Raw genomic sequence first — 14,470 nt, 5'->3', positions numbered from 1 at the left:
CCTTCATCCTTTGACCCTGGAGGTAGGACCAATTCTTTGAGCTTTGTTCTCCTGAGTTTCCATCACATCATACATTTTTTCTTGTGTGCTGTTGAGTCAATTCTGACTCATAGTGACTATAGGATGGAGTAGAACTTCTCCAAAGGGTTTCTAAGGCTGTAATCTTTATGGAAGGAAACGGTCATATCTTTCTCCTGTGGAGTAGTTGGTGGATCAAATCAAAAGGTTTAAGAGCTGAGTGCTTAACCACTGCACTACTGGGGCTCCTTTTGACATCATGCATCATAATAGATTTTTAACACACCCCTCAGAAACATAGAAGTCCATAAATTGTCAAGGATACAGAAGATTTAACATCTATAAAAATACCAAATTTATATATGTGTATGTGTGTGTGCATTATCTAACCACTAAAGAATATACATTCATCTCATGCACATACATAGTGTTTATAAAAATTGACTGTATACTGTGTTATAAAGCAAGTCTCAACAAATTTCAAGAGTCTGCAATAATATAGAGGATACTATGTAAGTACACCATAATTTAAAAAAAAACCATCTTAGAAAAAGAAAATACAAAATCTCCATGTGCTTGGATATTTTAAAATACTATGTGTTAAAAAAGACATCATAATGAAAATTAGAATATGTTTTGAAGTGAACAATTATGAACATAGTGCATATAAAAATTTGTGCAGTACAGACAATATAATATAGGAAACTTATAGCCTTAAAAATATAATTGGAAAGAACAAATCTTGAAAAATAAGTGAGTTAAACATCCATTCAAAATGTTGGGAAAAAACCAGAAACAAACATTCATAGGAATTTTTGTTTCTATTAATGATTGAATACATGCAACAGACGATCAACGAAGACTAAAGTTGATTCTTAGAAAATGCTGGTAAAATTGACAAACTTTAGGCAAGATTGATCAAGTGAAAAAGAATGAAGGTATAAATACCGAATATCAGGAATTAGAAAGAAAATGACTACAGATCTTGCAGAACATAAAGATAATGTGAGAATGTTATGAACCGTATTAGCCAATAAATTTGCAAATTAAGGTAAAGTAGGCAAACGTATCCTACCATGTAAGTTAATAACAACGATTCAAGAAGAAACAGGAAACAAAAGTAATTCCAAAACTGTTAATAGAATTGAATTAGAGCTCAAACTATTTTCAAAAAGAAAACTTCATGTCAGATGGCTTTTCCTGCAAATTCTGCCAAATATTCGAGAAATACTTCACAAATTCTTCAATATAAAATGAAATATATACCCAAACTCATTTTATAAAGCTTGTAGAGTGAATATTGATACCAAAACCTGACAAGAGCAGCACAAGATGGGAAAATTACAGGGCAATGTCACTGATGAACATAGATGCAAAATATAAAAAGAAATAGGCAAAACAAATCCAGCAATACTCTAAAGAAGAATATATTATGACCAAGTTGGGTCTATCCCAAGAATTCAAGGTTAGTTTAATATTCAAAAATGAATCAGTATAATTTGCCATATGTACAGGAAAAATAAATGTGGTTATATTAATAGGTGTAATAAAATAAGTATTTGATAACCTCCAGCGTCCACTCATGTTTTTTAAAAGAACGTCTAGCATGCCATGAGACCGGAAGAACCAGAAGGTTCCCGGCTACTGTCCCTGAACATTTTGATCAAAGAGTCCATAGCAAAGCCCTGATTAAAAGGGGGAAAATGCAGAACAGAATTTAAAATTCTCATGAACCCTAGACTTTTTGGAGCCATTGAGGGTGAATGAACTCCTGAAACTATTGCCGTGAGATAATCTTTAAACATTACACCAAAAGCATTCCCTTGAATCATCTTAAAACTGAAGTATAAAAAAGGAAACACCATACTGTTGCTGTTGAGTTGATTCCGACTCAGAGACCCTGTAGGACAGAATAGCACTGCCCCATAGAGTTTCCAAGGTGCAGGTGGTGGATTCAAACTGCTCTTCTTTTGCTTGGCTACCGTATCACTTAACCACTGTGCCACGAGGGCTCCAGAACATTAGCTACTTAACGAATAAAAATGGTCTACCTTGAGCATATGCTCTTTTAAGGACTGTCTATATGGCATCAGATTGACAACAGCTACTGAAAAGATTAGATAGGAACCTTAAGGAGCAGTCTACTCAGAAAAGGAGGGTAAGAATGGTTGCACAACTTGAATGCAACCGATGTCATTAAATTGTACAGGTAGAAACTGTTGAGTTGGTGTACGTTTTACTGCATATATTCTCAACCACAAAAAATACATTTACAGGTAATAATTAACAAAAATGTCAAGGAGAGCTAAATATTTTGAAAATAAGACAGAGTTGCATGTGAGGGAATGAGTGGGGTGAGCTGTTTTAGGTTAATAGTTAGTAAAGGCTTATGGGAGCAGGATATTTGAGGAGATAACTGACCTATAACAAAGGAGAGAATAGCTGTATGAAGTTCTGGAGGGAGGATATTGCCGATAAAGGAAAGAGTTTTTTCTGAGGTCCTTAAATAACCAAGTGTTTTGGCATGTTTGAGGAAGCTCAGGAAATAAGTCATGGCTAGTGTGGAGTGAACTGAGGGAAGACTGTTAGGAAATGAGGTTAGTGTGGTGGGCAAGCCCCGCATCATGAAAGACCATGGGAAGAGTTTGGGAATTTTTCCTAATTGCCATGAGAAGCCACTGAGATGATGCTGTTATGTAGACTGTAAGAGGGAAGATCAGTGGCATGGAGTCCAGTTTTAACCAAGAGATGATGGTGGCTGTAAGGTGGAGGTAGTGAGAAGTGGATAGAGTCAGGATTTATGTTAAGGTAGAGCCAAGAGTCCAGAATATGTGTCAATGGACTGGATGCAAGATTTGAATAAGGGAGAGAAATCGAGGATGATTTCTAGGTTTTTGTCCTGAACAACCCAGAGGGTAGTGAGAACATTTGCTGAGATAAGGAAGACTGGGAGGTAGATAAGACGCTTGGACCAAGAATTTTATTTGAACCACATTAAGTTTGAGATGCCTAGTAGACATTCAAGGGGAGATGTGAAGACAGCCATGGGTGAAGGAACAACAGGGCAGAGTATGTAAATGAGGGTATCCTAGGGCTCATGTGGAATTGACTGCCATGAATTGGCTCAGATAACCTAGACAGTGAGAAGTGATGAATGATGTTACTTAAACAGGGCATGGAAATCAATGAAAAAGGTGTGGGAGTGGCAGGGAGGCTAAGGTAGAGAAGTTTCTCTGTTCCTAAACCTGATTGGCTGGATTTGAAGACATCAAAGTTCGTGTATGAGAAATGTCCAGCAAATTACCAGTTCATTTAATAAATTGATAACAAAGTCCACCTTTCAGCCAAAGATTGAAAAACAAACAAACCAATTGCCATCCAGTGAATTCTGTCTCTTAGCAACCCTATAGGACTGAGTAGAACTACCCCATACGGTTTCTAAGGAGCAGCTGATGAATTCAAACTGCAGACCTTTTGGTTAGCAGCTGAGCTCTTAACCACTGCACCACCATGGCTCAGACCAAGAATAACACACATGAGGAACTTACTCCTTAGTTCAAACAAGTATGTAGAAATTTAAATTCGTAATTTTGGAGATTCCCCGTCTTTTTTTTTTTAATGGGGGGCATTGAGATGGAGGATTTTCCCATGCCCACCATCCTAAGGGATTTAATTAACCCATAGTTGAGACATTGTAAACATCTCAAGAAATTATTACCTTTGAGAAACTTGAGGGTGAGTAGGCATATCACCTGGCTCCTCTTAAACTCCTTTCAAAAACCTGACTTGAAGACTCACCTGCCTTTTTGAATAAGTGACAGCTTGAATAGGCAGGGTTCAGGGAATTGCCAACCAAAGGTATGGTTTCTCCAGAGGCCTCCAAGGGGTGTAAAAGAAGAGCGGAGCCAGACCCTGTGCTTGGGACACACCCTTGGTAGGAAATATTTGAGTGTGTGTGTGGTGAGGGGAGCACTGGGTGTGGGAGAGTGGGGTGGGTGGGTAATAGGGAAATGCCTGGTTTTTTTTTTTTTTTTTTGGTTTTAAGAAACAGTTTTTTACTTTTTTTTTTTTTAATTACAATGAACAGTTCAGTGGAGACATGTTCCTTATGTGCAGGGGCTAGTGGAAGTGCTGATAGCTGAGAATGTAGCCTGCTCCCCAAGTGCGAGTTGGCATTTTGGAGAGAAAACTTGATGTTTGGAGCACTGACTGGCCCTGCCTTTTCTAAATAATTAAGGGTGGTGGGGTGGTGGTAAGAGAAAGAGGATGGTCTATGAACACTGACGCTGGAAAATTAACTCCCAAGTGTGTGGGTTGTGGATAGCAGGAAAAGAATATCACCCGCAAATGACAGCAGTGCCTTTATTTATTTATTTATGCTTCTTTTTAGTTCTGAGTTGTTTTTAAGCCACAAATTAATCGGGCCACCATGAGTTTTCAGAGAATGAGTTTTACAAAAATCTAAGTGTTTTAAATATTGCAAGGATTTACTTATATATGCTGTATATGAGAAAAGTCCTTCCAGTTATAGGGAGGAGAAAGAAAGTATATTCAGGAATTAAATTTTCACAGTTCTCTGAATTCTTATGGTTCTCCTGTTGTCCATTTTTGTTTTTTTGTTCTTCATCCACCCCTTCCACCTTGACCCACTGTCTTCATCATCTAGTGCTGCCATAACAGAAATACCATGAGTAGATGGCTTTAACCAAGAGAAATTTAATACCTCACATTAAAGTAGGCTAATAGTCCACATTCAAGGCATCAGCTCTAAGGGAAAGCTTTCTCTCTCTTTCGGCTCTGGAAGAAGGTCCTTGTCCTTAGCCTTCCCATGGTCAAGGAACTTCTCAGGTGCAGGGACCCTGGGTCCAGAGGACATGCTCTGCTCCTGGTGCTGCTTTCTTGATAGTCTGAGGCCCCCAACTCTCCGCTTGCTTCCCTTTCCTTTTATCTCTGCAGAGATAAAAAGTGGTGCAGGCCACACCCCAGGGAAAGGTGACCTGAGTGAGGGTGGTGTTACAATCCCACCCTAATCCTCTTAAAGTAAAATTACAATCACAGAATGGAGGACAACTACACAATAGTGGGAATCATGGCCTAACCAAGTTGAAACACACGTTTTTCAGGGTCATAATTCAATCCAAACCAAATCGAACTTGTCACCATCAAGTTGATTCCAACCCGTAGAGACCCTAGTTGATTTGAACTCATAGAGACCCTATAGCATAGAGTAGAACTACCTCATAGAGTTTCCAAGGACTAGTTGGTGGATTCGAACTGCTGACCTTTTGGTTAGCAGCTGAGCTCTTAACCACTATGCCACCAGGCCTCCTCTTGATCCACAGTCCACCCTAATTCACCACTGTGTTAGAAAAAGGTTTTGCTATTCTGAAATAAGAACTTTTTACTATACTTTTGTGTTCGTGGTTGCTTTTGGTATGTCTTTAAGCACTGAAGAGTTGACTCATACCCATTAAAAACCCATTGCCACTGAGTCTATTCCAACTCATAGCGGCCCTATAGGGCAGAGCAGAACTGTGCCATAGACTTTCCAAGGAGTGCCTGGTGGATTTGAACTGATGACCTTTTGGTTAGCAGCCATAGCTCTTAAACAGTACACCACCAGTGTGGGAGGGGTTTAATTGATAACATGATGTCTGGGCTCCAAGGGAGATGGAATGGATGTGCAGGGGAAGGGCATGCAGAGTCAGCCTGTATAGTCCCCAGAACTCTGTTCAAGATCATAACATACCTCAGTAATCACTTGAATCTAAACATAAAACTTTAACAGTTGATGTAAATGACTTTACACATGAATTTTGGAACGCAACTATTTCTCAATGGAAGTTTCTTCAACTAAGCTGTTTGTATTCCCTTAATAATTATGAAAGCTAACATTTATTGTGTTCATTCTGTGTGTAAGGCCTTTTTGTAAGTGCCTTGTGTGTTTTATTTAACCTGCATGACCACCTTTTGAATAAGACCCATTTTAGAAATGGGAAACTGAGGCAGTGAGAGGTAAAGTAACGTGCCCAGATCACCCACCTGATAAATTGAGTTAGGATTTAAACCCAGGCAGTTTGTTTCAGAATTTGCTTATGTAATCACTGTACATGACAGCAGTGAGCCCTAGTGGCTCTGTGGTTAAAGAACTTGGCTGCTAACTGAAAGGTCAGTGGTTCGAACCCACCAGCGTCTCTGTAGGAGATAGATATGGTAGTCTGCTTCAGTGAAGACTTACAGCCTTGGAAACCCTATGGGGCAGTTTTACTCTGTCCTTTGGGGTCACTATGAGTTAGAATCGACTTGATGACAGTGGGTTTTGGCACATAATACTAATGTGCAGTGTATTCTGTATGCCGTGTATGTGTTCAGAAACTAATTTTCCGAACACTTATGCCATATATAGATTACCAATCCACTTGCCATTGAGTAGATTTTCACTCATGACGACCCCGTGAGTTTTCAGAGTAGAACTGCCCTCCATACGGTTTTCAATAGCTGTGACCATTTGGAGGTAGATTGCCAGGCCTTTCTTCCAAGGCAACTGAGTGGATTTAAACTGCCAACCTTTCAGTTAGTAGCTGAGCACTTAACTCTTTGTGCCACCTAACACATATATATACGAGGAAGTTTTCCTCCTTATTTGTACTTTAATGTTTTGTAGACTCTTATGAATACTTGTTCCTGGCAGTGAACTAGATGCTAAAGAACAGAACAGGCACATGTAACCCTCTCTCACCTTCTCCCTCCCCTTTCACAGAGATGAAATGAAAAGGAATTAATGAGGACAGATTATTGGATTAGGGCCCATACTCAGGGCTCTAACAGCACGGGGGGTTTCTCCTGTCACTTCAGTTCTTGTTCAGGAATTGGCACCTGCTTTTTGTGAATCACAAAGACCAGTGCTTTATATCAAGCCATTTAGATTTGGGGTATGGAGCAGTGACTTTAAAAAATTAAATGTTATTTTCAGAGATTTTTTCTATTAATTGTTTACATTTATTTTAATTGTATATTCTGAAACCGCTACAAAAAGACATGAAATAATTGTTTAAATTTTAATTCGTATGGGTCAAAATGTATGTTAAACTACCTATTATTGCCTTCACAGTCGTCGTCATGTTTGAGCCGATTGTTGTGGCCACTTGTTACCAAGTATGACTTTCTTCTCCAGGGACTGATCTCTCCTGACAGCGTGTCCAAAATATGTGAAATGAAGCCTCGCCATTCTTGCTTCTAAGGAATATTCTGGCTGTACTTCTTTCAAGACAGATTTGTTCATTCTTTTGGCAGTCCGTGGTATATTCAATATCCTTTGCAAACACCGTAATTCAGTGCCTTCAATTTTTCTTTGGTCTTCCTTATTCATTGCCCACCTTTCGTGTGCGTATGAGGCAACTGAAAACACCATGGCTTGAGTCAGGCGCACGTTAGTTTTCAAGGTGACATCTGTGCTTTTGAACACTTTAAAGAGATCTCTGGCAGCAGATTTGTCCAATGCAGTGTGTCGTTTGATTTCTTGACTGCTGCTTCCGTGGGTGTTTATTGTGGATCCAAGTAAAATGAAGCCCTTAATGATGTCAACATTTTCTCCATTATCATGATGTTGCTTATTGGTCCAGTTTTTAGGCTGTTAGTCTGTAGTCTTTGATCTTCAGCAGTAAATGCTTTAAGGCCTCTTCACTTTCAGCAAGGGAGATTGTATCATCTGCATATCTCAGGTTATTAACGAGTCTTCCTCCAATCCTGACGCCTTATTCTTCTTCAGACAGTCCAGCTTCTCGGATTATTTGCTCAGCATACAGGTCGAATAGGTATGGTGAAAGGATACAACGGTGATGCACACCTTTCTTGACTTTAAACCATGCAGTATTCCTTGTTCTGTTTAGATGACTGCCTCTTTTTCTATGTACAGGTTTCTCATGAGAACAATTAAGTGTCCTGGAAATCTCATTCTTCCCCATGTTATCCATAATTTGTTATGAGCTGGAGTAGGTCTCAGAAATAATGTACCATTTCTTCCAGTTGGTTGTGCACGGCTGCCTACTTCCCTAGGTAGTAGCAGCTAAGGCCTGTCTCAGAAACACTCTCCTCCCCACATAGCATGGTTCTTCACACTGCTCCATCTTCTTTCCCGTGTGTGTCTCCTGCCCTCCTCGGTAGCTGGGGAAAATGATAGTAGTCCACTGATGAGATTTATTCTTTTATTATACTTTATTGTATCATTTGTTTTTATAACATAGTTCCGTTAAAATCAAGGGTAATAAAAATGTTTGTATGATGGAGGTGGATAATCCCACCCATTGTGTCCATCTAAAGTTTCATGAGAAAACTGTGCCCACAACAGAGGGCTCCCACTCCTCTGGCTCACTGTATTTTCTCCTTGTTTATTTGCTCTTCCCTCTTTCCTGATGCATGCGTGGGACCACTGAGCTTCAGGACTCCACAATTCTGCTTTTTATACCAGTGTTACTGTAATCTTGGGTTCCTGGGCTGCCTTGCCACAGATTTACTCATTCTGTTTCTGTTGATTATTTCATTACTTAAAAATCTCTCATGAATTTTTCCAGAAGTACATTCTATTCCTCAAAAACTTGGAAGCAATGCGAATGTATGCAATAAATAACAAGAAAACATACGTAATGCATAGAATAAATTATTAACGTTCCGATATGTCTATTTTCTTGCTTATATTGGCATGTATGTGTATTAGAGTCTCTGGTTGATGCAAATGGTTAATATCTTGAGCTGCTGACAGAAAGTTGGAGTTCAGGTCCACCCAGAATTGCTATGAAAGAGAGATCTGGCAGCCTACTTCCGAAAACTCAGCCATTGGAACCCCTATGGAGTACAGTTCTACTCTGGCACGCTGGTGTCATCATGAATCAGAACTGACTCAATGGCAACTGGTTTTATGTGTGTATTAGCACACACAGTTATGTATATTAACACGGATATTATATCCTGATATTTTCATTCAACATTAGTCTTTTCTCACAATAAATTTTTTTTGTTTTTTTTTTAATGAGGGCATTAAATTACTTTATAATATTCTGTGTGCATGTAGTATATGTTTTTTAACGATTTGACTATAGTTGCAATAATAAATGTGCATGTTTCTAGTAATCCTCAACCTATACTTACATCTTTTTAACATACATCTCTGCCATTAAATCTCTTTGTTTAATTATTGTTTAACACTCTTTACGCCTAAGAGATGGTCTCAGAAGCAGCCCTGATCAGTTTTTCTCCCTCTTACTCATGAAGCCCCTTAATGTATTCCAAGGTATCAACTACGAAGGATTTTACGTCCTTATCGTTTGTTTATTTTTCATTCAGTCAGTATATTCCATGGGCCAGAAATAGTCTATGTTATGCAGATACAGTGGTGAAAGGTACACACTGACACACTGTCCCTGTCCTCATGAAGGGGACAACCCAGTGCAGGTGGGAGGAGCACTGGGGAAATGCAGCTGAGAGCAAGGACAGACAACCTTCCAGGAACCACACTGGACTTCAGAGAGGCTTGTTGGCTGCTGTTCACCTGGCAGGCTTCTAGATACCAGAGTACCCTTGGGCTTGGTGCCTGCTCCTCTCTCTATTGACACCCTCCCTCTAGGATGCCTCAGTGAGTTCACTGCTGTCTATTTGTAGCTAAGGACGTGAGGTTTATACCTCCATCCATTCAGACTCCTCCTGGGTCCAGACTCATATATTGAAATGTCAGCGTAACTCTCTGTATTGACCTCTTTATGCATTATAATGATACATTCCTCCTATGGCCATCATGAAAAGCAAACATGAAAGAAAAAGCACAGGAGTGCCTGGCACCAGTGTAGGTACTCAATGAACATTAGCTGTTGGTATTATTCTTGACATCTCCGTGTGGGGTGAAGTTTTATTACCGGACATCTCCATGTGAATATCTAACACCTACACCATGTTATCTAGGCTATGAAACAATTCTTGGTTCCAACCACCATTCCATTCTTATCGATGAATTTCTCAAGGCTTCAGTGATGGGAATGTGTGTTTTTCCACACAATGGATGTGATTAGGAATGGTTGGCTAGGTCCTACACAATAAAAAGCTCCAGCATTCCTATGGATGACCATTGAGACAAGTTTCAGCCAACGAATGTAGCAAAGAATTGGAACCACTCTCAGCTGTTCATGCGAGTACTCTCAATCCGGAATATCTGGTAAGTCGACTGTTAGGGATTGAATTGTGTCCCTCCAAAATGTATGTGGAAATCCTAACCCCTGTACCTGTAAATCTGACCTTGTTAGGAAAGAGGGGGCCTGCTTTTATTATGTGAATGAGGTCATACCAATGTAGGGTGGGTCCTAAGCGTAACTCTTCTTAGTTATAAAAGGAGCAGAACACACCCAGACACAAACAGGTGAAAAGGAAGACAGACAAAGAAGACAGATGCTTCTAGAAGGCCAGGAACACAAATGATTGCTGGCATTTTTTTTTTTTTACTAGAAGCTGAGGTAGACAAGGAAGGACCTCCCACTACAGCCATGCCCTGAATTCGAACGACTACCTGCTAAACTGTGAGAAAATAAATTTCTGTTCTTTAAAGCCATCTAGTTGTGATATTTTTTGTTATGGAGGCACTAGGTAACTAACACACATAACCGTGCTTATAAGTTCAGCCCAGTGCAGAATAATTTTCTTCCCTCCTTGGTCTAGCCCACCTGAACCTGCTCTTTTCCTATCAGTGTCCTTTGCTTTCACCTAAGAGTTATGACAGAGTCAGCTCGATGGTGATGCATTGAAATTTCAATTTATTTTATATTTATGATTATTATTAATTCCAGTATTTTCTACAGTTTTCAATGGAGACAGTGTTATAATCTATGAATAGCATTTATACTTTTTCTCTTTTTGTACTAGCTTACACTTCCAGTGTTAAATGTTTAATAAAAGTAATGATAGAAGCACCCTTATTTTATTGTTTATTAATTTTAAAGAGAATGTCCCACACGTCACCATGAACTATCATGCTAGTTGTAGTTTTCCACGTTCGGGAACTCCTTTTCTGTTCCATGTTTGCTCCTAGTCCTTATCTCTCCGTGTGATTGCATTTTATCAACCTGCTTTGCCCCCATCTCTTGAGGTGAGCATATGTCTTCTCTTCTTTCACCTATGCATGTGGTGAATGAAATTACTAAATCTTTAATGTTCACTCAAATTTATATGCCTACAATAAACCGCCTTGATCATGGCATGTTACGTGGTTTATCCTTTGCTGGATTTCCTTTGCTGGCATCTTACGTAGGGTTTTGCATCTCAGTTACTGAGTGTGCTTGTCCTCTAACTCTTCTTCTACCTTCCTTCTCTAATTTGTTATCATTTTTAAACTAGCCTTAAGGATCAAGTTAGGGGAGTATCTCATGGTTTTGTAATGTCTGTTGACTATGTACAAGATTAAAATGACTGTTTCTTGCATGTTTGCTGGAACCTGACTGGAAACGATCTAGGTCTGCCGTTTTCTTTGTAGGGAGATCTTGAACTACTGACCCACTTTATTTAGTGGTTAAAGGCATCTTCTGGTGCTAATTTACTTAGAAAAAATTCTGATGCATGTTCTAGATTGCTCGAATCTCATCTTTAAATATTGATTATCAGGGCTTGTAGCCTCATGCAAGCCAATTCATCAATCCCAGATTTCCCCAAAGTCAGGCTCTGCAACTCTTCCCGGTACCAAATTCCCTCATTTAAGACTTATTTGCAAAGAAAGAGACAACAGTATGCTATCTACGCAGTTGTGTATCCGCAGCCTTCTTGAGTCCATAATGTGAGGATACAGTCTTCTAATACTTTTTTTGTAATTGTTCTTTTTCTTATTTTTTTTTTCCTTTTTTCACTGCCAATACACCCCCTCCCCCAATCTAGTAGTTTTAAAGTTGTGCTTTTCAGGTTCAAGTCTGTAATCCAGCTGGGCTTCTGTTTGTGCTGCATGTGTGCATCAAAAGAACGTGCTTCTAGAAGCAGAAAGCAGGCAGTGCGACTGTTGGGTGGTTGGCGGGGTAGGGGGAGGGGAGCCGCTGCTCAGAGAGGGCGCCCGAGGGAGGCAGGAGATGCCGGGCTGCCCACCGCAAGCCCACAGACTCCAAGGAGGCGGAACCCGCGTGCGCCATGAGCCTTTTGAGACAGGCCCAAGCCCGCCCAGCCGGGTGCTTGCAGGTTCCACCAGGACTAGGGGAAGCCTAAGGCCAAGGAGGGCAAGGTCTAGAGTCTGGACCTGAGAACTGGTTCTGCCACTTGTGATCGCAGCGCTTATGCTGGAAAGGAGGGCAGGAAGCATATCACAATGTGTGTCCGGACGATGACCCAGAAGGGCGGGAGTTGTGGTCACCCAGGGACTCTGGGTCTGCATATGGAGGCCCCCAGGGTGCAATTCCAGGAGCAGAAGGCAAAGCCACAGAGGCCAAAGTGCACCTCGCTGATGCTTCCCAGGGGCATTGCCCCAAATATGGGGAGCAGTCCCTCCTCTGGGCTAGGGACTTTGTTTCCTCCATTGTCATCCCTGACTGTGAGCAGACTCTAGTCTATGCAGACTAATGAGGAGTTATCAAAATGAGCTCCAAACTCCGGATTTGAGTTAAGGATCATAAATTAACACAGAGAAATACGACTTTAGCAATAAGTGACTGTTTGAAGCCCAAGTTGCCTTAAAACACGGAATTTCAGTCTTTCAGCTCCTCTGCTAATGTAGTAACTAAGAACAGGATCTCATTGGAGCTCAAAGATGTGGGGCACTGGGAATACTCCTGGGTCTGTCTGCTCACGGCTGATTGCCTGATTCCCAGTTTTATTATACAGCTTAAATACAGACCAGAAGAGGAGTTTGGGGCTTGACACCTGACATCTTAACACCAGTTCCTGTTTCTTGAGGAAGGAAGAGGTAAAATAAATCAGCGTTTACTGTTTCCTTCTCCATCCCCGGAAGTCCTGATGAAGACCCTCTCAGGTAAGGACTGACAGGGAGTGGCTTGGTTTACTATTTGACTTTGTCCTTCAGTCACTTTGTTTATGTGCTGCAAGTAAACTATTATGCATTGACAGAAGCATTCTAATTCTTATGCAGAATGACTAGACCTCCTGCAGAATGACTATATTGTGCCTCCCTTGGGCACCCCTGTCTGCACAGCACCCTCCACCCCCAACTGCCCAACAGCCTCTCTCCTGGCATTCTGCTTCTAGAAGTATGTTCTTTTGATGCAGAGATGCAGCACACACAGAATCCCAGCTGGATTACAGACTTGAACCTGAAGACCTTATGCAGAATGACTATTTATGAACCACTAAGCTTAGTATTAAAGCAGGTACTTACTCCTCAGAGAAGGCCCTGGGGGAGGTTGATACGTGCATACCCCAGTGCTCCTGCTGTTCTAGAAGTGCCTGAAATGCCTCTCTGGGAAAGGCCTTCAGATTAGGCTCATGGCCCAGGTGGGAATTCAGGCCTATTTTTCTGTTAGAACATCTCATTTCGCTCTGAAAATGTTATTATCCAGTTTATTCACCAGACATGAGTACAGACATCTCATATTTTCCAAATTAATCCCATTCTCTAATACTAATTTGCCACCAAGAGTATATTCCAAAGTGTTTCCAATAGGCTAGAAAGTCTTTCCAAAGAGGGGAGTCCTGCGCCATGTTGTGCAGTGACAGCAGGGTTGGCATAATATGTTTACCCAGATATCTACCACTTTTTAAAAATTTTCTATTGTGTTTTATTTGAAACTTTACAGAGCAAATTACTTTCTTGTTCAGCCATTTATGCACAATTGTTTTGTGACATTGGTGGCAATATTCATGATGTGTCAGTATTCTCTTCTATGCTCTAGTTCCCCGTTTCCATCCGCCATGATTCCTGTTCCATCCTGCCCTCTTTTCTGTGCTTTTGGGCAGGTTTTGCACTTTTGGTCTCATACACACGATTGAACTAAGAAACACTTTCTTCACGTGTGTTATTGTTTGTTTTATAGACCTGTCTAATCTTTGGCTGAAGGGTGAACTTCAGAAGGTACTTTCGACTTTGTTGCTTTCCATAATTCCTGAAATTCCAAGTCTACCACCTGAAGAACTTCCTTTAGTGTTTCATTTAGAACAAGTCTGGTGGCGATGAATTCTCTTAAGCGTCCTTCACCTGAGAATGTCAATATTTTTCCTTTACTCATGAAGGAAATAACAGCCTATAGAATACTGGGTTAATGTTTCTTTTCTTTCGGTGTTGAAAAAATGTTGTTTTCACAGCCTTTTGGCCTCCATGGCTTCTGATGATGAATACGGAGTCATTCCAATTGTTTTTCCTGTGTGAAATGAGTTGTTTTCTCTCTAGCTTCTTTGAAGATACTTTCTTGGTCCTTGTTATTCCACAATTGACCGTGAGGCATTTGGGCGTAAAATTATGTGAGTTTAACTTGTTGGAGTTTGCATA

General features: G+C 40.5%; 1 long non-coding RNA gene across 1 annotated transcript in view; it reads left to right on the top strand.

Moving 5' to 3' along the window:
• Positions 1-14,470, top strand: part of LOC104847309 (uncharacterized) — a 253,473-nt gene that overhangs the window by 224,313 nt on the left and 14,690 nt on the right. Inside the window, exon 2 of the long non-coding RNA XR_010320397.1 lies at positions 12,853-13,000. This is a non-coding gene — a long non-coding RNA (uncharacterized LOC104847309). The remainder of the gene's footprint in view (positions 1-12,852; positions 13,001-14,470) is intronic.

The sequence above is a fragment of the Loxodonta africana genome, unplaced genomic scaffold (genome assembly GCF_030014295.1).
Source record: "Loxodonta africana isolate mLoxAfr1 unplaced genomic scaffold, mLoxAfr1.hap2 scaffold_48, whole genome shotgun sequence".
Lineage (NCBI taxonomy): Eukaryota > Metazoa > Chordata > Mammalia > Proboscidea > Elephantidae > Loxodonta > Loxodonta africana.
This window is presented reverse-complemented; position numbering and strand designations above follow the sequence as displayed.